We start from the raw sequence: 25,965 nt of genomic DNA, 5'->3' as shown, positions 1-25,965 counted from the left end.
GTTTCTGAAGTCACATTTTCAACCTATTATATATCGCAGTATAAATTTCAACATTAAAAAATAAATCATTCAATCATTCGACAAGGTGGTGTAATTCGAGTTGTATTAATGTAAAGTCACTGTTGGTATACTTTTAACTGCAAAACCAGTCGTCACTACTGCTTGCACAATCATCTTCAGCTGCTTAGATGACTGGTGCCTTCGAGAGAAGTGGGGGCGAAGCTGTTCTTTCTGTACAGGAAATTCAATCCCGGAAACCTAAACTAAGTACACAAGGAACAATGACTGAAATTTCACAAACAGTGCAACATACAGTATGCACACTGCATAGCTAACTGCTTTCTTATGTGTAAGTATAAATTGAGTGCATATCAAGCATATTCAGTAGCAACGGGCTCCACTGCAGTAAAATGGTAGAAAAGGTATGCTAAGCAATAAACGCCATAAAAAGCGTGCTGTGGCAGAGTCATTATACTTTTCGTGCCGTAGATATGAACCTTACTTTACCTTTTTAGCTTGCTCGCGCAGGCAAATAAAAAGGTGCTGCTCCAAGTTGATAATGTTCCATTAGCTGCATGCATCGACCAATCTAGGTGAATGGCAAGTTCCTTGCTTAAGTATGCATCAACACAGCTGCATGTGTATTTCTGCAGATCTACCATGGTACTCATTCGATTAGTTTATTAAAAGAAGTACAGTACGACGTGCAACAACATATACATATTTTATCTGTATTGCACAAAAGCACAATGCCACTGAGCATACATGACGGTATGCGCATGGAGAAGGTATTCAGTGCAGGTAACTTGTAAAATTAAGTACTGTACATCTACGTATCAAAATGCGAATGATACTAGTGCTCTTGAACTGGCTCACATTGACACGATTATATAATGGAATAATTGGCTATTGGGTCATTTTACGTCAGACGTCCCAGTCATTTTGGTGACCATCTCAAATATATTAAAAAAATCGCGCTGAATTTACTGCATAAAAAAGGTAACTGCTATATTTTGCAGACAAATAATTTTTTGGTCACGTGGCTGCCTCCTGAACTTCCCGTAATCTCGTCTGGATGTTTGTGAAAAAAATCATATCATAAGTGCCTCTTCTTCCATGCCAATTTTTGTCTACAAGCTAAGTGAAGGGCTTGCATTTAGTGTTTGAAGCTCAGTAATATTATTACCATTTTCCGACAACATAAGCCTCAAATAATTTAGCCGAAATGTGTTGTATCTGCATTTACTATATCAATACTGCTCTTTAAATGAATATTTCAGGAGTGAATACTCAATCCTCATGAGGTATACCTGGAGGAAAAAATATTTCAGAACTCTCAAGCTGTCAAACTTTACGAGAAAGAATCGCTGATTTCCCAAAATAGCTGTTTTGTCTATGATGAGACACAACTTCCACCATGTGGTGGTTGAATTAGAATAGACTTTGTACCTAAATCGAAAGCAAATAAACAGTTCTTTTCATGTGCCAAAATTTGTCATAGCAATTTATGTTTTGAGAAAAAGATCACAGCGTATCCACGGAGTGAATGATGATGAGTGGGGCATAGCGTTCGTCCGTCCGGAAGCACAAAGAGATGGACAGACAGTCTGACGCCATTATGGATGGACAGAAAGACGGACGGACTCACGGACAGACCGACACACGGAAGCCCGGACGGATGGATGCACAGACAAACGGACGAAATCACAAATGTACGGACGAACGATTCGCCCCACTAATCATCATTTTGTCCGTGTATATGTTGTGAAAACCACTAACGCTATCTATTGTGCAACTCATCAAGTGGCTACATAATACTAGTACGACTACAGACGACGAAACGACCCACGGCCTCAAGAGCTTTGCCCCTGAATGATTTTTCAAGCTCCAAGTTCTCCATTCGCCATTTGGTCATACAGCAGCCGACGCCTCGAAGTTCCCCATTGCCGTTGATGGGAAAATTCAAAAAAAATATATTTTATTCCTTGAAATAGAAATTGTAATGATGAAACTTGTCACATACAAAGAACTGTCTATTTGCTTTCAATTCAGGTAAAAGGTGATTTCTAATTGGACCACCACATGGTGCAAATTGCGTCTCAATACGGACAAAAACGACAAATCTGTGAAATGAGGGATCTTTTTTCGTAGAGGTTAACAGCTTAAGATGTCTAAATAGAATTTTTCATCAAAACACCTTTTCTGTGAAGTAAGTAGTCACAGCTCAGATATTCATACAAAGTGCAGTATAGCAATGAGAAAATGCAAACATAACACACTTTGGCTAAATTCTTGCAAACGTATGTGGCCGAAAAATTTATATTCATATTGCTCAGTTTCAAACACCTTACATAGGCCCTTTTACTTAACATGTACCAAAACTGGTATAAAAGAAGGTGCGGTACTTGTAAAATATTTTTTTTTCACAAACAACACTCAAACAACATTCTGGAAAATTTAGAAGGCAACCACGTGACCAAAAACTTTTTTCTCTCCGAAATATTCAAGCAGTTCACTGTTTTCAGTGCATTAAATCAGCACGATTTTTTTAAACACTTTGTCATAGCCACAAACTTGGCTGGTAAATTTGGAATAAAGTGACCCTGATACTTTCACTCAATGTCCATTGCATACTGCTAAATTAGGGCCATTTGTTTCAATCATGCTGGCAGGCTGAGAAAGCATAACTTCTTCCCGATGCAGCGTAGGCTGTTCAGTGGCTGTGCGTGTTGTGTTCCAAGATAAATATGCTGCCGAGTCTTACATTTTGGCTGAAACACATATTCAGATACCGTGCAGCATGTATAACATTAAAGTGTTTTTTGTGCAACAAAAACTAATAATACGCTTTACATAACAAAAATACCTTTAACATCTGAAGTACTTAGCGAAGTGTACCACCAAAGCGAGGCGATGGCAATAAAACTCTGGATAACAAGAATATTTTGAAAGTTACACATGATGGAAACAATACGAATAAAATGTGCACGAACGTTAGCAGTTATGTTCAAACAAGCGTCAGCACTGTTCAAGTAGGCAATTCGACCACACACACAGACGAAAGGCGTGTTCAAACAAAAGTACAGCTTCAGTGCTCAATCCGCTACATAGGCACGGCTGTCGGCAGTGCCACGCTACGTTGCGGGTGAATGAAAATACCGGTGAAGACTAATTTAACAAAATTGAATGTATTAGCAAGTAGGCAAACTTCGCGAGGCACACCAAACGCGAAGCAATACGCTGTGTTGTCACCAGATGCATCAACCCTAGTTATCACGGTAGTGTTACCACACAAAACGAAAAAGAACCGAAAAGAACGACACGGACACCACGCCCTTGTTTTTCGTTCTCGGTCTTTTTGTGCATTAGGAAAAAAAAGAGAGTAAATGAACTACCGACACGCCCAAGCATATGCATCTTACATACGATTGATGCTAAGAGCTAACAGGCACCGTCCCCACACATGTAATAATTAGTAAACTAAAATTTAAGTGCATCACGAGTGGGCCCCGTTAAAAATGGCTGCCAACAAAGGGCCCCACAAAAATCTGTTCAATTTCTTCACTGAACCACAGCGGCGCACGCACCCTCTGCTTTGTACTCCAAACAATCTAAACAAACAAAAAAAAATTGCCCACAATCACACTTCGCCATCATTCCCGTGAAACAGTTCGGACAAATATTGTCGCAAAGTAAACAAATGCTGATTTGTCATCAACTAGTTGAAAACAAAACTGTTTGTAGGCGCTATTCTAGTGCTCACACAGTTAACAAAGCGCTGAACGGAATAATGTGAGAGCGGTACTCAATATTTCACTTCGAGTGCTCCACAATATGAATTCACAGGTCCAGTCTTCAGGATGGTGCATCTTCGCAATAATCAGCACTGACAGAACACACAGGTCGAGCCCAGAGCGCAGGCACATTTCAAACTAAACACCGACTAATAAACTCTACCGATTGAGAAGCCACGCGCACCACACGTACACACACGGGAGGGTTTTTTGCCAGCGCACGCAGTGATGTGTAAGACGATGTCGGTCCCTTTCCCGCGCTCTGCGTCCGAGAGAGCAGCAATACCGGGCAGCCAAGGTTGCCTAGGCGACGAGACTTTATGGCGTCCGTGCGCTCTCAGACCGGCTAGATGCGGTTTAGTGCTAGCTCCGGCCCTGTACTGATAGCGCGGGCGCTGCTTTTTTTTTCTTTTTTTGTGGCAGTGATTTGTTGCGTTATACTCGTTCTTTAACAGTGCATCTGAATCGCAGTCAACATTGTGACGGTGCAGTGCGGCCAGCAAGAGCTACTAGTCAGAATGCGCATTTGTAATATTCAGGAGCAATATTTAGCGCACCTTCACCGATCTAATGTAGTGCATACTGGTAAAAAAGCTAAGCTGATTCTTTTTGCTTAGCTCTATGGGCCTTTAGGGACTGCACATTCAGGGTCACGTAGGCGATATTTTATCAGCACTTTCATTTCGGTAAAGACATTGCAACATTGTATGCATGGGCCGTCACACTATCCGATGAGATCATATAGCCACGTGCGTACTGCTAGGAAGACGAAGCGACAGCGCATACGCGTATCTGCACGTTTTTATGCAGCAAGCAATAACAAGAAAGAATAGGAACGCTCTGGCGCGCAGTAAATAAAAAATACTGACCTGCTCCTATTTTCTCAACCTGTTAATTACTACTTCTGTCTTCACGTTGCGACAATACATTTATACTTAGCTTGTAGTCCTTGGAACAAGGCCACGGCTGAAAATGTTTCATCAATGTTGTTTTCCCTCTACCTACAAAGTCAAGGCTTTGCCCGCAGCACGTCTGCTGGGAAAGCTACATAAATTAAAAAAAGGGGATCCACAAAAAATGGAGAGAGAGAGAGAGAGAGAGAGAGAGAACTAGAGAATGCGTTTCGGATCCCCTGCTCTGTTCGAAATTTAGTCAACAAGGCTTCCATCATTGTGAGCAAGGCTGCGTCATGGTCACCAAAATGTCCTTATTCTGCATTTTTCTTTATGATCGGTATCCTCTTCCTAATTTCCATGACCCACTTTTAAGGACACATGAAGAGAAATATTCGCTACAGTAATTAAATAAAACGTGCCTGCTAAAAATACATGGCGTCAATGTTCGTTTTTAAGGAACCTGATGGCCTGCTGACGTGGTGGTTATGGCTAAACAACTGTGCTATTTTTTTTTTTGCAGGTGGTGGGCGTTTTACCTCCAGCTTTAAAAGCTTTGATCTTATGGGGGACGGGGGGAGCGGGGGGAGTGTTCTATGCATGGCTACACCAATGTGCGCAACAATACCTTGTTCAGGCAAATCAGTGCTTTTTGTGAGTGTTGACTAATTACGCAAATGACACAGATGAAAGAAACAAATACAGGAGAATTGGCCCTTACTCTATTGATCAAGTGGCGCTCCTATTGTATCTTCCGTCCTATAGCAGTTTTCGTGCTTTATCGATGAAAACTGTGTTTCGGTCACATTACTTCCTGCTTCGATTCATTACTAGACTCGCAAGCAGCTAGTAGTAGGAGCCTTGCTGGTATCAAGCTGATACATCATCATCATCATTATCATCATCAGCCTGACTACGTCCACTGCAGGACAAAGGCCTCCCCCATGTTCCGCCAGTTAACCCGGTCTACTACCTCCCACATGCATACGTCAAATAACTCAAGCTGTATAATGTATACTAAAAGTTAACCAAAACTGCCCGAAAACTACGTGCATTTGTAGCCTTGTAGGTACGTGTGCTCAGATTTGTGTGCACGTTAAAGAACCCCAGGTGGTCGAAATTTCCGGCGCCCTCCACTGCAGCGTCTCTCATAATCATATGGTGGTTTTGGGACGTTCAGCCCCACATATCAATCAATCATTTGTCCTTGTTTATAACACCCCAAATGTAAGGGTGTAAATGGGGTGTTTTGAGAGTGTTTTATTCACGAACTCTTCAAGTTTTAATAATGGAGTGTAAAAGGGTTGTTCATATGGGTGCGTTTAATGCGTACAACCAATTTACACCTTTTAGGCTGTAAATTTTATTAGAGTGATACCAACACCACCTAGACTTTTTCAAGGCCTCGGCAAGCCTCCGTCTCGTCAGCGTGACGCCACTGCTGCGAGATCTGTGAGAAAGCAACGCTCGACTGGCTCAGGTTGGAATGGCTTGCGGATTCTGTTCGCCAAATAGACAGACAATCTTTTTTTGCTTCGAAACAAGTTTTCAGTAGGCAAACTGTAGAAAATTATTACCTACTGTCTAACAAAAAAAAGCTTAGCAATATTCTATCTTTCAAATGATGTACTTATTTACTTAATTTATTCACGTTTTAAACATTTTTGTGCACAGCCGAGCGAAGTTGGCAGCGCATGACAGTGCATCTGGCCACATTGATCTTACGTGCTCGCTCGCTCTGCTGGCTGTTGTGGTTGTAGGCCAGTTGCATTTTGTTACCGCTCACGCTGTTTTTTCTTTCTGTTGTGCTGTGTGAACATGGTTGGGTAAACTACGCAATATGCCTGGATGCTGCTGTGCACCGGGGTGCAACTCTAACTATGCTCATGGACCTAAAGCGCGCGTCTATCGGTTTCCAATGGACGCCGACCAAAGAACCGCACGGACGCGAGCGATCCCTCGCAAGGATTTTGCGCCCTCAAAGTACACTGTGGTAAGTGAGTTCTTTCACTTGTCGCAGGTGCCTACGCATGTGTAAACTCACTCAGCTATGCAACTAAAAACCTTTCAATTTTCATTATTTGTGAGCTATGCCTTCGGGGCACTTCCAGCATATATTACGAAGGACATGAGACGCGCAGTATTAGTAATCGTGCTGTTTGCCTAATTTTTGTTTTCGCGCGACCAGTCTTGACAAACAGGTATTTTCCTCGCAATCTCACGGCTAGTTGATGGCCTGAGTCGCTCTAAACGGACTGCAGCGCCTGATCAAATCCTATGAGAGTTAGATTTAATAAACAGCGCTCGCCTGTTGGGCCGCCTAACAAGGCATTGCTACTATGATAATGATTAATAATACAGCCACATTTTCTGATATGTAGTTGACGAATGTCCACTAACTTTTTCTTGCTTGATTTTTGTGCTATAAGCTCTGTTTCATTTTTCTTTTTTTTTTCAGGTGTGTGAGAAGCACTTTCATACAAGTGATTTTGTGACCACGTCGACCTATCAAGATGTGACAACCGGACGAGTACTTGAAGTTCCTCTCCAGCTGAGGCGATTCAAGCCTGGTGCTATCCCGAGCCTATTTCCAAACTGCCCTTCGTATCTTTCTCGTCCTACTACTGTTGTCCGGGAAGGTCCTGAAGAGAAGCGGCTTCGTCTAGAGGGAGAATCGCTACAGAAGGCAATAAGGCAGTCCGCTGAAGCTCACAAAGAAGAGAATAAAAAGAATACCATCAGTACTTTTGAAGACTTGCTCACCGCTCTGATAAGTTCTCAGACAAACACCTTCTGGACAAAACTTGTTACTCACGACAAAGTCCTCTTCCTAAACTTCGATTCTCAAGAAGCTCCAACTGTGCGTTTTTCTGTGACAGTGTCAGCTGATTTGATTGTGAAAGTGTTCGTTGGTGACGTGCAGCTTAACAAGTTTGGGACCCTCGTGCTTCTTGTTTATTTGTGTGATCTGCGAGAAATCGACAAGGTCCTTATTGCTGTGCAAAGTTTGGCAGGATACTTCTCCGACAGCGAAGAACGCTTGCAGATTGTCATGAAGAATACAGTGAAAACACTGAATGAACTAGCGTCACAAAGTTTCCCACATGAGTGGCAAGTGGAAGTTGTCAAGTTCGAAAAACAGCAAGTCGGCATTTTACTGAGCAGAACTTCGAGATACCCTGTGGAGTTGCTGGTATTTGCTAGCCTTGTGTTCACAATATCTCCACATGCGTACAGATTTATTAGGTCCACATCAAAGTTGAAACTTCCACATCCCGACACAATTAGACGTGCTTGTGGGTCATACCGTGTGAACCCGTGCTCTGAGCAACAAGATGCTTTATTTCTGTCGTATGCAAAGAGGCAGGCCGTAGGATGGATGACCCCGAAAAAACTGTGACGCTTGTCATGAACGAAATTCATCTGCAGCCCTACATTGACTACAAAGGTGGTGGTCTAGTAGGAATGGCTACAAACAAACAAAACGCAGCAAAAACTGCATATGTGTTTATGATTCAAAGCCTCCTGTCGTCAAGCAAAGACGTAGTGCACATCCTTCCAGTGGCGAAAATAGATGCAATACAGCTGCATCAATTTCTTCGTGAGCTCATTAATGGGCTGAAGGCAACAGGCTTTCGAGTAATCACGGTATTTTCAGACAACAACTCCATCAATGGGAAGGCAATGTCATTTTTTTCAGAGCCACGTAAGATTGATACGGTCTACAAGCATCCATCAGACCAATCAAGACCACTGTTTTTTATTTTAGATTATGTTCATGTTTTAAAACGCATGCGAAACAATTGGCTTAACCAGCGTAACAGTGGTAAATGTATGTTTTTCCAGACATCAATGGACTACCTGACAAGCCGTGCGTGCTAACAGCTTCGTTCAACACGCTGCTAGAGCTCCATGAGAGAGAAAGAAACGAGCTTGTACGACTTGTTCCAACATTGTCTTTGAAGGCACTGAAACCTTCGAACTTAGAGCGACAAAACATGAAACTTGTTCTCAAGGTGTTCAACAGTTTCACAATCGCAGCTCTGAAGAGCGCACAAGCAGCAGAACTGCAGCATGCCAAAAGCACGGCCAATTATATCAGCACTGTCATAATGTGGTGGCACATAATGAATGTTAAGACGCCGGATAAAGGGAGGCACCTTCGAGATGACCTACAAGAGCCCATAAAGGCAGTTTGTTACCCCCAAGTTAAGTTTTTCAACAAAATAGTCAGTTGGCACGACTACTGGAAAAGCCTCAAGCATGACGCTGGTCATTTCAGTCATGAGACGCACAATGCATTGCGTCACACGTCTCTTGCTCTTGTTCAGGTGACAAGCTACTGCCTTGAAAAGCTTGAATTCAGGTACGTCCTACTGGGGAAATTCTAGTCGGACTGCCTTGAAGACAGGTTTGGCAGATACCAACAGTTAAGTGGCGCACAGTACCATATCTCCATACGGCAGATGTATGAAGCGGAGCACAAATTGAGGCTGCAGAAGGTCCTCGAGCTGCCAGAGAGTGACGAGATTTATCTATGTGCCTCCACTGATGAATTTCGTGATGCTTTAAAACAATTCCAGATTGTAGTTGGAGAAGAGGACATTGCTGCAAAGCAGCACACACTTCCAGCTACAACTTATGTCGCTGGTTATTGCGCACATGCTGCACTCAAGAAGCTTAAATGTGCATTCTGTAAAGAGAATCTAGTTGTTGAGAGTACGACTCTTACAATTGAGGCAGACGAGCTCATAACGAGTATCACAAGAGGTGGACTTAAGTTTGCCCAAGCCATCGTTGTGAACGCCGTACTGATGATGAATATTGTTCTCGAGAAACTGACAAGTGAAAAACACGCAGCCAAATTTCATTCCTGTGAAAAGCAGAAAGAACTGCTTGTTTCAATGACAACACTCTTCCTTGAGTGGAATGAAGACTTTGATGTTTGTGACAATGGCCATACGCCACATGTAGTTATGGGGTACATATTTAGTGCAGCAGCCAACATTTTGTTAAACAACCTTTGCAAACGAGAAAACAACAAGCTGTCTAAAGCCAAAGCAGCTAAACGAAAACTGAAGACACTCCAGGCGTAATCTCTCGCACATGACTGATGATTTGTCCTTTCTGTTTATAAAGCCAAATCGTTTGAGCTCCCAGTTTCAACACCTTCTACACGATCATTTTAAAAATGTTAAAAGCTTTACCTCCACAATTTTTTAAAGTATTGTCACATTTTTCCTTTTGCTGTGAACATTGCCTTTCTTTTGGCACTTGAGCTGTTATGTGGAAGAATCATTTGAACATTTAAATAGATCATATCTAACCCATTTCGTGTGTGTTCAATTACATCTACTGAAAATAAGTCACCTAAGTGTCGGAAAGATTTTACAGGTAATGTCATGTTTGCTTTATTTTACTTTTTATGAAAATATCGTATGTGAAAAACTTCGCATGAATCCTCGTTCAATGGTTTGTTTTTAAGAGCATTTTATATAATAAACGTGCAGTCTTGTTTTGACACAAATCTTCTGGTCCATTTACTGAAATGCAAAATAGGCCCTCCAATGCCTTCGAAAACGTTACATAAACCAGCGAGTCCGATAACGCGCCTTACTTCAGTATAATCATAACTCACTGAGGCACACTTTCTCACGTGTGATATTATAGCCAATAGACCTATTTTCGTTTCCCGTTACCGCTGCTCTGCTGCTAGGTGTGAACTTGTCCATTGCACGATGAGCTCATCACAAGGTTCTGCTACAATTGTAAATACAGGTGTAAATATCAAAAACGTTTCGGGGTCTATAACAGTTACACCTGTTGCTAACAAAAATTCCTTCTAGGCAGGCCCGTAGCCAAAAATTAATTTTTCGGGTGGTGGGGCACCTGTTAAAGTCCTTGACAAACCCCTATTTTCACTATTTATTCTCAGTAAAACAGCCCCCTCCATCCGGATTTCGTGGGGGGGGGGGGGGGGGCGAAGGGGGCCTCCTAACTCCTCCCCCCTGGCTACGGGCCTGCTTCTAGGTGTAGACCTCAGAGAAAAAAAAATGCTACAAGTGCAACTGGGCCGCGGAACGACAAAACGCGAACGGGTGCCGGTCATTTGAGTGAAGCCAGCTTCCAGGCAGATCTCACACTGATGACGTCACGTAGGCTTGCGGAGGCCTGAAAAAAAGTCTAGGTGGTGTTGGTGATACGCGGCACTGGGGTTCTATCTTGTCTCTTTGTGTGCATAATAAAATTTTGTACAACTACTGCTACTAATACTATAACTGCTACTGCTGTTACTTCTGTAATACTACTGGTAATAATAATAATAATATTATTATTATATGCCTAATATTGATTTCGCAATATTCTAAGCTACTTGGATATGCTAATTCCAAATTGATTGACTTTGCCCCTTTCAGCCTTTTATATTTTCAACAATCCAGGATACATACTTTCAGAATTGGCGGGTTTCTTTATGAACAATATGTATGCTAGGATGAAAGACCAATAGAGTGCCAGAAAAACTCTGTATTTCGTTTCAGTTATTCATATTTATTGTGATTTTATGAATGTATATTGATGAGCCCCACCGAACACTTGGAGAAAGAGGCGAGGTTAGACAGATTTGAAGATCGAACAGTGAGTCGCAATCTCCGGCTTCAAGGGCGATACTCCGGTAGCACCATGCGTGTCCTCATCAAGTATGTGTTCCACGGGACGGCTATATGCTCTCCCACCGAAAATTGTTAGCCCCTTTTTCTAAGCACACGGGCTCGAGGGACGATCGGCAAGAAGAACAAAGAACCAAAAGCACACACGAAGCGGTTGCGATCCGGCTCACATGTAACCCTGGCCCGGCCCTGATCGTAATTTTACAGCGAAAGCTGTTATGAGACCAGAACATGGGTCACGAGCGCCGCCGTATTTGTCCGCCTCCGCAGATTTCCGTAACCAGTGTCGAAAAAGAAAACTCGGCAACTAAGAAACACCGATGCTACAATAAGAATCGGACACGGGTCCGCTGCGTGCAAACCGTCTATTATACCACGTAGCCATGTCCGTGCTTGGGACTCGTTCCTAAACTGGCCTTACACAGGCTTGATGTCGGGAAAGGGATCGCGTTAATGTAAGAAACAAAGTGTTTTGAAACATCAAAGGAACAACTAAGCGTCACACAGTGCGAATTGCGTAGGTATTGGGTCATCCAATGATCCGAATCAGTAAACTTGTTCTTGATCGCCTATAAGCTGTAGCGCATATCAACTTCAGGCATATTCCTTTGTCGTCGTCAGCCACTGCATAAAAAATTGCACAAAATAGCTAATGAGTGTGTAGCGTATACTACGCTTCTCCAGAGAATAACAAACGATACCATAGTGAATACCGGCCAACTACACAAAATTTACGATTATTTATGACGTAGTGGGTATCCAGCAGTGTACTTCTAGCATTTCAAGGAGCGTTTGAAACAGCTCCTAAAAACCGTTTTTTTAGCTTTCACTGTAGCTGTTTTAAGCGTTCCGTGCCAGTCTGGCATTTGTTTTTTTTTGTTTTTTGTCAATGTGGCCTCATCATGTGTGAGGACCAAGGGGCGGCTTTCAGTTCTCCCATAGAAGAGCACCAATTACTCTAAATCTTTAACCCCCTTTTCTAAACACAATTTCAAGATTTCAAGATCAATGAGGAAAATAATCGGAAAGAGTTTCTTAAGCAGGGAAGAGATGGTAACGATTCACACCGACATTGAAGCGGTGCCTAACAACAGGTCCTTGGCTTGGGTATACAGCGGATGAGCCGCAACATATTGTGCCGGCTCACATAGTAGGTTTAAAGTAAGACTTTCACGTGATAACGAAATCAACATTAATCAACATTGAAGGAGTCCGGAGAAAGCGGCGGAATGTCAGGAAAGATTGGTGGAAGAGATGGAATAAAACTACCTGAAGAAACTGAGAGAGTAATCTTTCACAAGTAAACGACAAACAACAGTGAATCGGGGGGACATCGTGTTGCTCGATTGATGCACTCCTAGATCACTTTTGAACCTGGCTACAGTAATAAAAGTTTATTCGGGAGTCTACGGGAAGATACGCTCCGGCCTTCTAAAATCCAAGGGAAACTCATTCAGAGACCTCAGCAACACATTTACCAACAAGAGAGATGTTTTTAATGCAAGGAAGAAAACTTCATGCGGGCCGGAAGGTATTGAAACTCGCTGAAGATATGAGGACACAAAGGGCGTGATTGTTATTAAGCGAACTATAAAATAAAAATTTTGCTTTTCGTTCGTATGAAAGTCTCGTTTTGGCAACATATCTATCTATCTATCTATCTATCTATCTATCTATCTATCTATCTATCTATCTATCTATCTATCTATCTATCTATCTATCTATCTATCTATCTATCTATCTATCTATCTATCTATCTATCTATCTATCTATCTATCTATCTATCTATCTATCTATCTATCTATCTATCTATCTATCTATCTATCTATCTATCTATCTATCTATCTATCTATCTATTTATCTGTCTGTCTGCCTGTCTATCTATCTATCTATCTATCTATCTATCTATCTATCTATCTATCTATCTATCTATCTATCTATCTATCTATCTATCTATCTATCTATCTATCTATTTATCTGTCTGTCTGCCTGCCTGTCTATCTATCTATCTATCTATCTATCTATCTATCTATCTATCTATCTATCTATCTATCTATCTATCTATCTATCTATCTATCTATCTATCTATCTATCTATCTATCTATCTATCTATATATCTATCTATCTATCTATCTATCTATCTATCTATCTATCTATCTATCTATCTATCTATCTATCTATCTATCTATCTATCTATCTATCTAATAATTTTGTGATAACAACTATATGGACACTCTCAGCTGGATGTTGCCACGGGTGTCGGCGCCAACGTCGGTGGCAATATATATTTACGAGTTCGAGGCGTCCACTTCTGAGCTACAGAGAAGCACGTCCCTCAACGTTGAAACAACAAGCTATTTATATCTGCCACTTACCACTGGAAACAGGTATCTCAGAGGTGGGGAGAGAGGAACTATTGTGTTTTCAGCATTACCAGCGAGATGACGCAATGAGCGCGCGTCACCGCATTGTCACGAAGCGGTTGCGCACACTCTCATCTGCGACGCGTACTTTGCCCCGCCAAGAGGAGATGGTGGACGTTCGAGTGCACGCCCTTATCTCTCGGTGGGGTGGATTCAAGGAGGTTCTATAGAACATCTGCAGTGGCAATCCTGGCCGCCGCCAACGGGAGCAAGTGAAGCCGCCACCGGCCATATTTCTAGAGGAAAAACAGTGCGGAACCGCCATACACCGAGATGAAATACGTGCGTTGCACGCGTCGGTTTACAGTTTCACGATAAAAAAATTGAGATGGAAACAACTTTTAGGTTACACCAACGAATAAATTCCTCTTCTTGTTTATTAAACAAATTATTTCATGCACCCATTGTCAGCTGCACGCTTTCAGATCAATCTGTTGTCGAGAGATGCTTCGTAAATAGAGCTTGCTGGCGCACTATTGTGGTACAAAAGGGTTGTAGTATATATTGGGGTTCTAAGAAATGTGCCTGCAGATACTGAAGATCAAGGGGATAGCTACATTTGCTCGCCTCTTTCATATATGTGCTTGTGTGTGTGTCGGCAGATTACCAGACAATATATATAAGGAAGTTGAAATAATTAAAGCTAAAATTAGAGAAGAGAGTTAAGTAAACTGGGAGTCACCAGTAATTTTTTTAAGTTATCGAATTCTAACTAATTTACAGGCGGAACCAAAACAAAAGCATCGATGTCGCGTGCAACAAACAAACTCCAGCAGACATACCCCAAATGAACCGTTTACAAAAACTATTACAGTGGCGTTAGTTATATATACTATTGATCAACTTCCATTGGCGACGTGTGTTGCCATGGCAAGCGCAGCCTTCAGAGCCTAGAAACGATGTGGCTCGATGTTTGATATAACGCCACTCACTCATTTCGACAACTTCTTCTATCGGTCTTTTGGTTTCCTTTTCGTCGGCAAAATAGAACAGATTGCAAAGGTATGTTTCTCGTCTTGTTTTAGACGCAATTGCTTATTTTTGTGACTACATTCTATTGAAGCTACTTGAAGGAGGTGGAAACTCACATGTTTTTGCAGATGCGCTTGGAAATCAGGAAAAATCGAAGGTGCATTGTCAGGCCGCAGTCTGGTTGTCTGCCCCGTTCTGTCGAAGCAGCATTCTTCGAAGTAAATAGAACAGCGGCGGTCACCATCCGAACCCTTCCAACTATTTCTTCGAACAGCACGTTCCCAGGCAAAATGCTGTGCACCGTCTTTCGGAAACCTGTAATACGAATAATCACGGCGTGGAATTGTTTTCTATATACGTTTGCGAATTCCTCGCTTAACATGCACATAATTCAATATTCACTCACCATAATATATATATATATATATATATATATATATATATATATATATATATATATATATATATATAGAAAAAGGGTTTATTGACGACTGTTGCCTAATAGTAAAATTGATGTTGATTATCCTAATAGTAAAAAGACAAGCCCTAGAAATGATGAATCTAGCACAGCCCTATTTCGTTCTCTCACAAAGCGCGGCAGATGGACTTAAAAGCCATGAAGCCGCGGAACATTTCTGCATCAAAACAGCAAAATAGGTGAAGAAGATATGTCAAAACATCTATAGAATCCAATTGGCGAGTAATCTAATAAGATGAAATCATTCAACGAAAGATAAATTTAGCGGGAAAAAAAAAAGACTGGCGATGTTCGATCTGCGAAAGGTGTCGGAGTCAAACGACACCGGCTTCTATCTAGATTCAATTCATCAATGACAATTCAGTGCAATGACAATCCCTAAATGTTTTTATACTGCAAAAAAACTGAAGAAATGAATTTTTTCACACTGCCTCATTTTGCCCCACACAGGGTCTCGTTTTCTTCGCAGGTTGGGACAAAACAAGACGTCTTAGGGAGCATTAACATTTATGTTATAAAAAAATATTTGAACTGTGACATCATGACAATATTTATGAAGCACATGCGTTGTACTCAAAAGAAAGTTTCTGCATTTATGTTTCATAGTAAGGAACGAAATAAAAATTATTCGACATATTAAATTTTTTGCACACTGTACCTCACGCTACCCTACTTCCAGAATTGTCGGGTTTCTTGCTTGACAATATGCACGCAAGGCTACAAGACACATACAGCGTCAGAAAGATTTCATATTAGCCTTTAGTTATATTAGTGTTATTGTGCTTCTATAAAAAGAATATGACGAAACGACGCTGAACAGGTTGAGGAAGAGACGAGGTTAGACAGAATTTAAGGTCATCCGGTGAGTGCCCTTCTCCGGCTTTAGTGGCAATCAGAACGCCCGATCGGAAGACAGCAGTTATTCATTCTGGGGGAGAAAGCTTTCCTCCTGTGGTGGTCAACACGATTTATTATTCTCAGAAAGAACAAAGTGTCCATGCCTTGCCTTCATTACTGAGAAGGTAGGTTAGTGTAAGGGATTTCACTGAACCTGCATTTAGTACTGTATAAGTATCTATTTATTCTTATACGCATTTCTTAAATGTTGTTTTTCGTTCTTTTTTATGAATTGTACGTACACTGAGCATAGTTTTCTTTATGCACGCTAGAATTTCTGTTTTCAGGTACAAACGATTCCTGTTGTGCATTTGAATGTATATTAAGATATATTAGCATGTCGTGAGAACAGACAATATAACACATAAATGTCTTCAGTGTATGTATCATTTTTTCAGAAATAAAGTTCTCTTAAACATCGGTTGATTTGTTGGGGCCGATCTTAAACACTGAGCTGTCTGAGGCCCAAGGGAGGACTCTATGATCGCTATGATCTACTCTAAATTGTTAACCACTTTTTCCACACATACCTAACATAGCGTGAGGCTCATGGGACGGCTTTATGCTGTCCCTTAGTAAAGTACCCTGTACTCTAAATCGTTAACCGCTTTTTTCTAAACAAACACACAGATCGTTACGATTCATTTGTGTGTTCTTCGTTTAGCATGTAATGTACATATGTATACATATCTTTTTCTAACAATGTTTGGTGTGTCTTTGTATTTTGTGTTCCGTGTACATACTTAAACATCTTTTAGTCACAATTTTCAGTCTGTCTCTGGATGGTGCGTTGTCACAATGTTCTGCTGGATTGTGATGGATGTTCACTGTTCGTCAGAATAAATTTCTCTAAACAACGCTTATATCTTTTGACACTGGTGCTGCCGTTTTGTGTTCACCTGCAAGAGAAGTCTGAAGCTTGTTTTCAGGCCTGTTTGCTTTTGAAAGGGTAGTGTATGTTTATTATTCGCACAAATGTCTTGTAAATACCATGCCAATACCATGTAAATATCTTACAAATAAATATCTACGTTTAATTTGTGTGTTATTCATTTACCATGTAATGTACATATGTACACATAATTTATGTAACAATTTTCGGTGTGTCTGTGGATATTGTGTTTCTTCGAGATGTTCTGTTGGATTATAATTTATGTTTACTGTTCGTGAGAACAAAGTTTTCTAAACCACCAGTTGGAAACAGGATTTGACCACCAAGATGATGTATGCTAAGAAAAAATATCTGCACCTACCCATTTACCCATCTGATTCATTCTGTATAGGGTAAGTTGTGAGGTATATGAAATTATTATTCGGCTGATCTGTCTTCTGCTCTTTTCTGCAAGCAAAAATGTTAGTTCTTGTGTTTTCTTGGGGTGATGGGATGTACAATCGTTGGAATTTGAATATAATCCGGAGCACATATTCGTCACACATAACCTATGCTCTGTACATAGTGTAAATATTTTTTCTCTAATTGGAAACAGACACTACTTAATCTTAAATGGTGAGAATCAGGGCCTTATCAAATGTGAGTACCATGGGGCGGCTTTATGCTCTCTCATAGTAGAGTCGTAGAGAAATAAAAATGTTAAGAGCACACACTCCCATAAACCCAAAAGGTCCAATCGACCCTAGCGCCCCTGGTGGTTGGTGAGAGCAACTTACCTGCGCTTCCTGTTTCGGCTTACTGGCAGGAATTTCGCATTTCTATGCGCAACCAACGTTTCGCTATGGCAAAAGTTAATGATTTCAGACCACTTTTTTCCGCCCAAGTGACAACGCTAGTGTTGGTCGTTTTGATTTAGTTATTCCCTATTTTGTCTAGCTCAAATTGATTGGGCGAAGTCAGGTCATGACGTATTTTTTTACTAAGTTATAATTAAAAGATATGCATGTAATCATAATTCACTCTGGCTTTATTCATCGCACTTTTTTTTCTTTAGAAACAAGTGGTCAATATACACATCAATCAAAAAGACAGCGTATCTGTAATGTTTTTATTCCAGGGCAATATACAGGCTGGGCATGTAAAAAGCACAATGTGAGAAAAGTATCACACTGAAATGATAAGTAGACAACAAATGTATGTAGGCATAAAAGTAAATTCTAACTAAAGCAGCGAGATCACGGACAAAGCACATAGCGCTAGAGTAAACACTAGCCGAATAGGTGGTGAAGTATGACGCAATGGGCGAGTGTGTAAACATCTATATGGATATATATGTGGCTTCTCCTGGGTTATGCTGTTGTTCAAGCACCACCACAAACAGCAGTAGCTGCCGTAGCTTGGACCATCAGATGGCGTGGCATCAGCGCTGCCTGAAAATGTGTGCAAATGCGTGTTTCACTGTGAAATTGTGAAGAAGATATGTGCATGTCATAACTGTACTGCGAAATCACCTTGAACAATTAGCGAACCGATGCACAATACAACACTACGGGCCCATTTGGATCTGACCCACAAAACTCGGACTTAGAAAGTAGATATGTTCGCACCGCGTACAAAAGTGCTCAAAACTTTCCAGCCCACTATCCCACGTAATGCATTGGTATCGCGTCCTGGGAACTTTAGAACAACTTTGTAAATACGCAGTATAGAAGCCGTACTGTGCGAGGAAAACTTCGAGCTCAAATTAGCACGGTCAAAATTTATACGAAACACAAAAAAAATGTGGGCAGCTTGAACTGGTGGTGCAAGGCTATAGTAAAAAAATATGGCCACTTGGATGGTCCAGATTTGTGCCCGGTACACCAGGGTTTATTTGTTGTCTCGGGAAACATCTCGTGAATCTTGCGAGGCCCAGCGACCGCTCCTCAACAGGGAGTTTTCGAATAGCGCGCGCAAAGCCTGCGAGCGCAGCGCTGTGGGCGTCACTTAACGGGAGCCCGTGAGCAGGCATTCGTCGCAATGGCCACACGCTTTTCGTACGCTATTCGACAACTACACTACGCTATTCGAATATTGACAAGTTTTTTCATGTGTTTGAGATTTCTGTTTTCTTTGTCTGATTTTTCAAATCGCTCAGTTTTCAAGATGCACTTCCTTTGTACCTGTATGCATTGCTTACGTAGCTTAACTTCCTGACACGAGGTCCTATAAATCCTGGTTCTCTGGACTTTCTCCTTGAAGGTTATCGTAAGATGCTTAGATTATGACAAAACACTAACCCGAATCCTCTGGCACATCCTATCACTTGGCTGAAGAGTATGAATAGCCATCCGTTTTATATCACTGCAAGAAAGTGAAATCACGTTACTGTGTAACATATCTGCTCGCACGTAGGCGGAATACCTAATTATTAGAGTCTTTTTGTGGTGAATGAAGTAAACTTGAACCAAGGTTTAACAAATGCGTGCTAACATTACTTCGATGCAACCGACTTATCTTTAGGGGCAAAACTCTTAAAGCTGTGGGTATATCCACTCATGTCTGTAACTGGTTCGTAACCACCTAGTTGTGGTGCTGGTAGAAACATTTTATTACAGAAAATATATCAGAGAGTTGTGGCACATTGCATGATTGAGTGGCAATGACTCAATCAGCTGGCGGCGCTATACTCTTTTTCAGAAGTTCCCTTCAGCACTGTGAAGGCTACAGGGCTTCCAGCCAATAAGAAAGGCGATTAACCCCTTCACTTGTATTCATCCGTGCCGTGTCGTCTGCTCACCGTCCTCATGGCGTCTGCTCACTTTATTCTCCTTGCACGCTCATGTCATGTAACATAAGTGGTTTAGTAACTTTAAAAAATAAGTAAAACACCCAGACAAGCCATTAAACTTCACCTTCAGGAAGTTTGGCATCTTAACAATGTGATTTGTGGCTCTACTGAACATCAGTAGACGCTCATGCGGGCGGATAACTTCGCTTTGAGGCTCTCCGACGCTGTTCGTGGCTTTGGCATGACTGCTTCTTTGTCAGTGCGTTTTTTCCCGTTTCTCGCTGAAATGCTTCCTTTCTATCTTTTAGGGGCGAAGCTCCTTAAAGCGGCACCCGTTCGTCCCTCTTAGTCTTATTCGTAATGTGTAACAAGTGTTACATTTTGACCTCCAAGGTGGTGCCGGGGAGAGATTTCTTGTGTGCGTTGTTGAACAATAAAAAAATCGCAGCATGCGGGTTAACTAAAAGCCGAATGCTCCTGTCTCTCATTCCCCGTTGGCGGCCATAGGCATGTACATTGAGCACTATCTGACAAGGAAGGGTTGCTACGTTATACTCGCTGGGTGTAACCTCCTTAGTTTAAGAAAGGTTTAGCGAGCGTTGAGCCGCAGTGCCATATATACAATGAACTAGTATATACCATGAACTCGAGGTGGTTAAAGGTGGGATGTAGGTACGAAGCGCAAGCCGTAAGAAAGTAAAAGCTGAATTCTCCTGTCTCTCATTTCCAATTAGCAGCCATTGGCATGTACGTTGAGCACTATCTCACAGGAAAGGGTTGCTACGTTATACTCGCTGGGCATAACCTCCTTGGATTCGAAAGGTTTAGCGAGCGTTGGGCCGCAGTGCCATGAATACAGTGAACTAGTATATACCATGAACTCTAGGTGGTTAAAGGAGGGAAGCAGACCCGAAGCGCAAGCCATAAGTAAGTGTGCGTGTGCCACCTCTCGTTTAGTCCGTGGAATGCCCGCTGGATGGCAGTGCTTCTATATGGGGAATATACGACGAAAAGATGCGAGATGGTGGTACTTGGAGTGTTGAACAGATGGACGAACGGACACACAAACAGATGCATAGATGGACGCATGAACGGACGCAGGGGCGGATGCGTGGACGAACGCAGGGACGGACGCATGAACAGACGCACGCACGGACGCGCGGAGGGACGCATGAACGGTCACACAGATAGACGCATGGACGGACGGAAGCAAGAACAAATGAACGGACGAATGCTTCACCCCACTCTCCATCATTCACTCCGTGGATATGCTGCCATTTTTTCTCTTTCACCTAACGAGCATCCGACGCGCGCGGAACGCTGTGCGAGGTTGCATGTCCGATATTTGAAAATGCAGCGTTCTTGGTCTAGCGATGCCGCTTGTAGCCCCGGCCTCGGCGCGTTACGCGGGCCAGATATGGCTACACAAGCAGCATATCTGGCTAATAACGACCAAACGTACCTCACGCTTCATGCTCAGAGCGAGATGAAAGGATTCAATGACCGATTGCACCATATATTTGTGGTTGTCAGTGCTGTGGGCGTTTAACAGGAGCAAGTTCAGATGGAAGCGAGTGGTCGCTTCTGCGCGGGGGCTGCTATGTTCATTTATAACCATAGTTACTGCCAGGTACTGACACAAATAATTAAATGCGTAGAAAACAACGATGAAGAAAAACATATCCCGTATTGATGTGGCGCAGTACACATCATACAAACACGAATTTTGACAACCATGTCATTTCAAGGCACTTATATCTGGGACTACATTTCGCTGCGTGAGCGTGTGGATTTCTTACCCCCCATAGCTTTGGTTGAGCTGAACAAATGTGCCGAAACAGAGTATAGCGTGAGTGACAGACGGACGGACAGACAGACAGATGAACAGGTGGAGGGACGGACAAACGAACGAATGAATGGATAGATGGATGGACGGATGGAAAGACAGACAGACAGACAGACAGACAGTCAGTCAGTCAGTCAGTCAGTCAGTCAGACAGACAGACAGACAGACAGACAGACAGACAGACAGACAGACAGACAGACAGACAGACAGACAGTATTTCATTGAAATATTGCAAAAAGTGTACATAATAGTGTTCCACTCCAGTAAAAATGAGTTTCTATCACTGACACCACCTTCAACGATCACTAGCGAGACAAAAACTTTTGTTCGTTTTTTCCGCGCCAGTATTTGTTACAGATGGAAGCTCAGCAACTCGCCCAGTTGACTGTTCTGATGCTACAAAGATCTCAAACACCATTCACCTGAAACTAAATTTATGACCACGTTGTCGTACCTAATAATTAATGCGAAATCAATTATTTTGTAATAATAAGTTCTGTGGTTGTAATTACTCATAAATTTGAAAAATATATATTATTGAGACAAAAAAACACTACTGCGCATGAAATACGCCACCAACACATCCTATCCAGTGTTCATGTGTTTAGCGCGCTTCTATTCATTCAAAATCGAAGTTCAGCACTCACTCAGTTGACCATTTTCATGCAACAAAGATCTGTAACACCCTTCAAATAAAACCGAAATTATGACCACATTGCTGTACCTAAAATTGATCTAGTTGAAATAACACTCTCAGATACGAACCTTTTATGTCGTCTACTGTTACTAAAAACACCAAGGTTCTGGTGTTCATTCGCGAAGACTCGCCAAGACCTCACTTACATCCTTCAACCTGTACCACCTCATGACGGAACTCAATACGTATGGTTAAGAGTGAAAAAGAGGAGGCTCAACATCACTGTGGTTCGCGCATGCCCATCACTATCTGGTCAGTTCGATCACAAAAGACTACGAGACATCATAGCATGAAGTCCTGATCCTCGTGTTATCATCGGGGATTTTAACGCACATCATACATCATGTTGAAGTCAACGCTCATCATACATTATGTTCAAGTCAGAAGACCAACATTAAGAGCAGAAACTTGGTGTCTTTTGCCTCCAACAACGAACTATGGTTATTGAATAAGGGCAGTCCAACATTTTCACATGGCTCCACATACAGCGGATGTCACAATTTGGCTTTTGTTTCACAAAGCAAAGTGAAGCATACTGAATAATTCGTGGATATAGAAACGCATGGGAGTGATCATGTTCCAACATACGTCAAGATCTGATGATTGTCGCTTCCTAAAGTTCACTACACGGTTAAACGAGTGAACTGAAAAAAATTTAGTTTCATGTGGAAGACCGATGCCAAGAACGCATATCCGATTTCTAAGAGACCATCAAGAGCACTGTAGAAGAGTCTGTGTGTACGATCCCATGCTCTGTAGAAGTCATGGACACCGACATAGAGCTGGAGTGGCTTCGAGCTTTCCAACGATGTTCTGAAAGAATGTACTGGCGCACGAAGGACATAGAAGATTTAAGGACTGCTAGGCGTATGCAGAATAACATCCAACTTTGGTTGGACAAGCTAGAATTCCAATGCTGGATCACTTCCTGCGAGTCACTCGGCTATCGTAAGCCTTTATCATAGTTATGAAAGATGGTACGAGGTTTGCGGTCATACCCAATTCAGAGGTCATCGTTCAAGGCCGTCGCCCGTTAAAAAATTGACCTGATGTTGAAGTTGCTGAAAAGTTCTGCGCTGGATTACCTTGGCAAACTACAGCACTTAACAGCTCACCACTTTCGAGCAGCTGTCCACCACCACGTGATTCCTGTATGGACCTCCCGTTCACCATTCAGGAGCTTAAGACAGCACTCGCTTCGTGCAAACGCACGTCCGCCCCAGGACCTGACGGCATCTCCTATAGAGCCCTGTGTCATCTGGGTGAGTGCGCGAGAATAGCTCTGCTTCAACAATATAATGATTGTTGACTAGAGGGCACTGTCCCCTAAAGTTGGAAAATGAGTCGTCTAGTACCGCTGCTTAAACCGGGCAAGTCACCATTGGAACTCTCCTTCTATCGCACAATCGGATTGGCTAGTTGCGTGGGTAAAGTGATGGAGAGAATGTTGCTCGGCCGCCTGGAGTGGTACTTGGAGTATCGTGAGATCTACCCAATTACCATGGCTGGGTTTCGACGTGGTCGATCATCGATCGATAGCGTCGTCGACCTAATCACATACGTTGAACAGGATAAAAGCCATAAGCGTCTATGCGCCTCTCTATTCCTTGACGTCAAAGGAGCCTATTATAACGTTGCTCATGAAGCCGTCCTTGCCGCACTAGAAGAGATTGGAGTGGGTGGCCGAATGTTTAAGTGGATACGCAGCTATCTCCAAATGCGATCCTTTTAGGGGCGAAGCTTCTTAGGGCGTGGGCTGTGCGTCCCCTGTAGCCTGTATGTAGCCACCTCTAGTTTAGTTCTTGAAGTGTTCACTAGATGGCGGTACCGTCCCCTGTATGTAGCCACCTCTAGTTTAGTTCTTGCAGTGTTCACTAGATGGCGGTACCGTCTCCTGTATGTAGCCACCTCTCGTTTAGTTCTTGTAGTGTTTACTAGATAGTGGTACTTGTAGCTGATGATGAAAAGATGCAAGATGTTATAAACTAGAAAGCGGTACTTGTAGTTGATGAAAGACGCGAGATCTTATAAAATAGAAATGATGTCACATATGGCGCGTGTCATTGGTTGAAGGCAATCGTTCGATTTAGTGCGGCGACGTACGCTAGGGGGAGCGATGTAATAAAATCGAGTGGGCAAAATGTACAGAGGATTCATGATTTACCAGGTTTACCTCCGGAGCTTCGCCCACTCATCATCATTCACTTCGTGGATATGGCGGAATTTTTTTTTTGTGAGTATGAAGGCCGGAAACATCTCTGCACATTTCAGTTGTCGTGGCGTCCTTCAGGTTGATGTACTGAGCCCTGCTTTATTTAATTTAACACTGATCGCTCTCCATACGCACCTACCAAGCAATATTTGTCTATCACCATACGCTGATGACATTTGCATCTGGACATCTGCGGTAACCGTTTGCAGTTACGAGCGAGAATCCAGAGAGCTGCAACTGCAACTGCTTTGTACCTCCGCAAGCAAGGTCTGGAAATTTCCTCCGGAAAGAGCACTCTTCTGGCACTTACGCGCAAATCCGTGATGAACTACAAAATGTGAATTAATGTTAAAAATATATAATATTGTCAATCTGACAACTTTCTGGGTTACGATCTCTTACTTACAATTCCTTACTATATTTCTAAATTAAGATTCTTTGATCTTACGTTAAGCTTACAGCTTGCAACTAAACTTCAGCGAGGTGACTGTACTGCTTTGTGCAGATGATGGTAGGGAGTCGCATTTACCCGTGCGTACACGTTCCGCATAAGGATGGCCGGCACCGCCGCCTGCGCACACTGCGGAGATAGAGACAATCCGACACGTCCTGTGTGACTGCCCGGAATATAACCTAGAAAGACAATTCCTTTCTAATACACTAAACAAGGTAAATGGCCAGCCGTTGTCAGAAAAAAGTTTACTTTGCCTTCGTCATGACTCGTCATCACAGAAGAAGGCCGTAAAAGCACTCCTGGGCTTTTTGCGAACTGCTGGCCTGTCGGAACGCCTCTGAGTGGACTGATTTTGTGTGTGCGTGAGTGTCAAACCTTTATTCTCCAACCCCAGTGTAGGGTAGCATACCAGATACTAGCATTTGGTTAACCTCCCTGCCTTCTTTTTTCTCGTTTCTCTCGGCCTGATATGGTTGTTATTCTTCAGGAATTGGAAAGGAAATATATGCTATTGAAAAATAAAAACACTAGGGGACATGAGAGTGTACACCAGTTTCTGATGGAGGCAGAAATGTTGTAGGCCCGTGTGCTCAGATTTTGGTGCACGTTAAAGAACCCCAGGTGGTCGAAATTTCCATAGCCCTCCACTACGGCGTCTCTCATAATCAAATGGTGGTTTTGGGACGTTAAACCCCACATATCAATGAGAGTGTACACCAGGGCATGCTAGTCAATATTTTTATATTTGTCGCACTTTTTCAGATCGTACGTCACAGGTCGGAGCGGGCGTGTCCATGCCGATACTCTAACCACTCATGATGCACGGGCATGACGATCGTTGTCTGAAGTAAGCGTAAAATGACGGTAGACGGTCCTTATAGGTGTGCCTGAGGGCCTTCATGCTTATTTAGGCAGCATTGCCACTTCATAAGGACGCATATAAGAGAAAGAAATGCCGGTGAGAAAAGA

General features: G+C 42.4%; 1 protein-coding gene and 1 pseudogene across 1 annotated transcript in view; both read left to right on the top strand.

Moving 5' to 3' along the window:
• LOC119185878 (transcriptional activator Myb-like) overlaps positions 1–25,965 on the top strand; it is a 211,334-nt gene that overhangs the window by 37,687 nt on the left and 147,682 nt on the right. The gene's annotated exons all lie outside the window — the stretch shown is intronic.
• Positions 6,517–10,147, top strand: LOC119186623 (uncharacterized; annotated as a pseudogene).

This window comes from Rhipicephalus microplus, chromosome 7 (assembly GCF_043290135.1).
Source record: "Rhipicephalus microplus isolate Deutch F79 chromosome 7, USDA_Rmic, whole genome shotgun sequence".
Lineage (NCBI taxonomy): Eukaryota > Metazoa > Arthropoda > Arachnida > Ixodida > Ixodidae > Rhipicephalus > Rhipicephalus microplus.
This window is presented reverse-complemented; position numbering and strand designations above follow the sequence as displayed.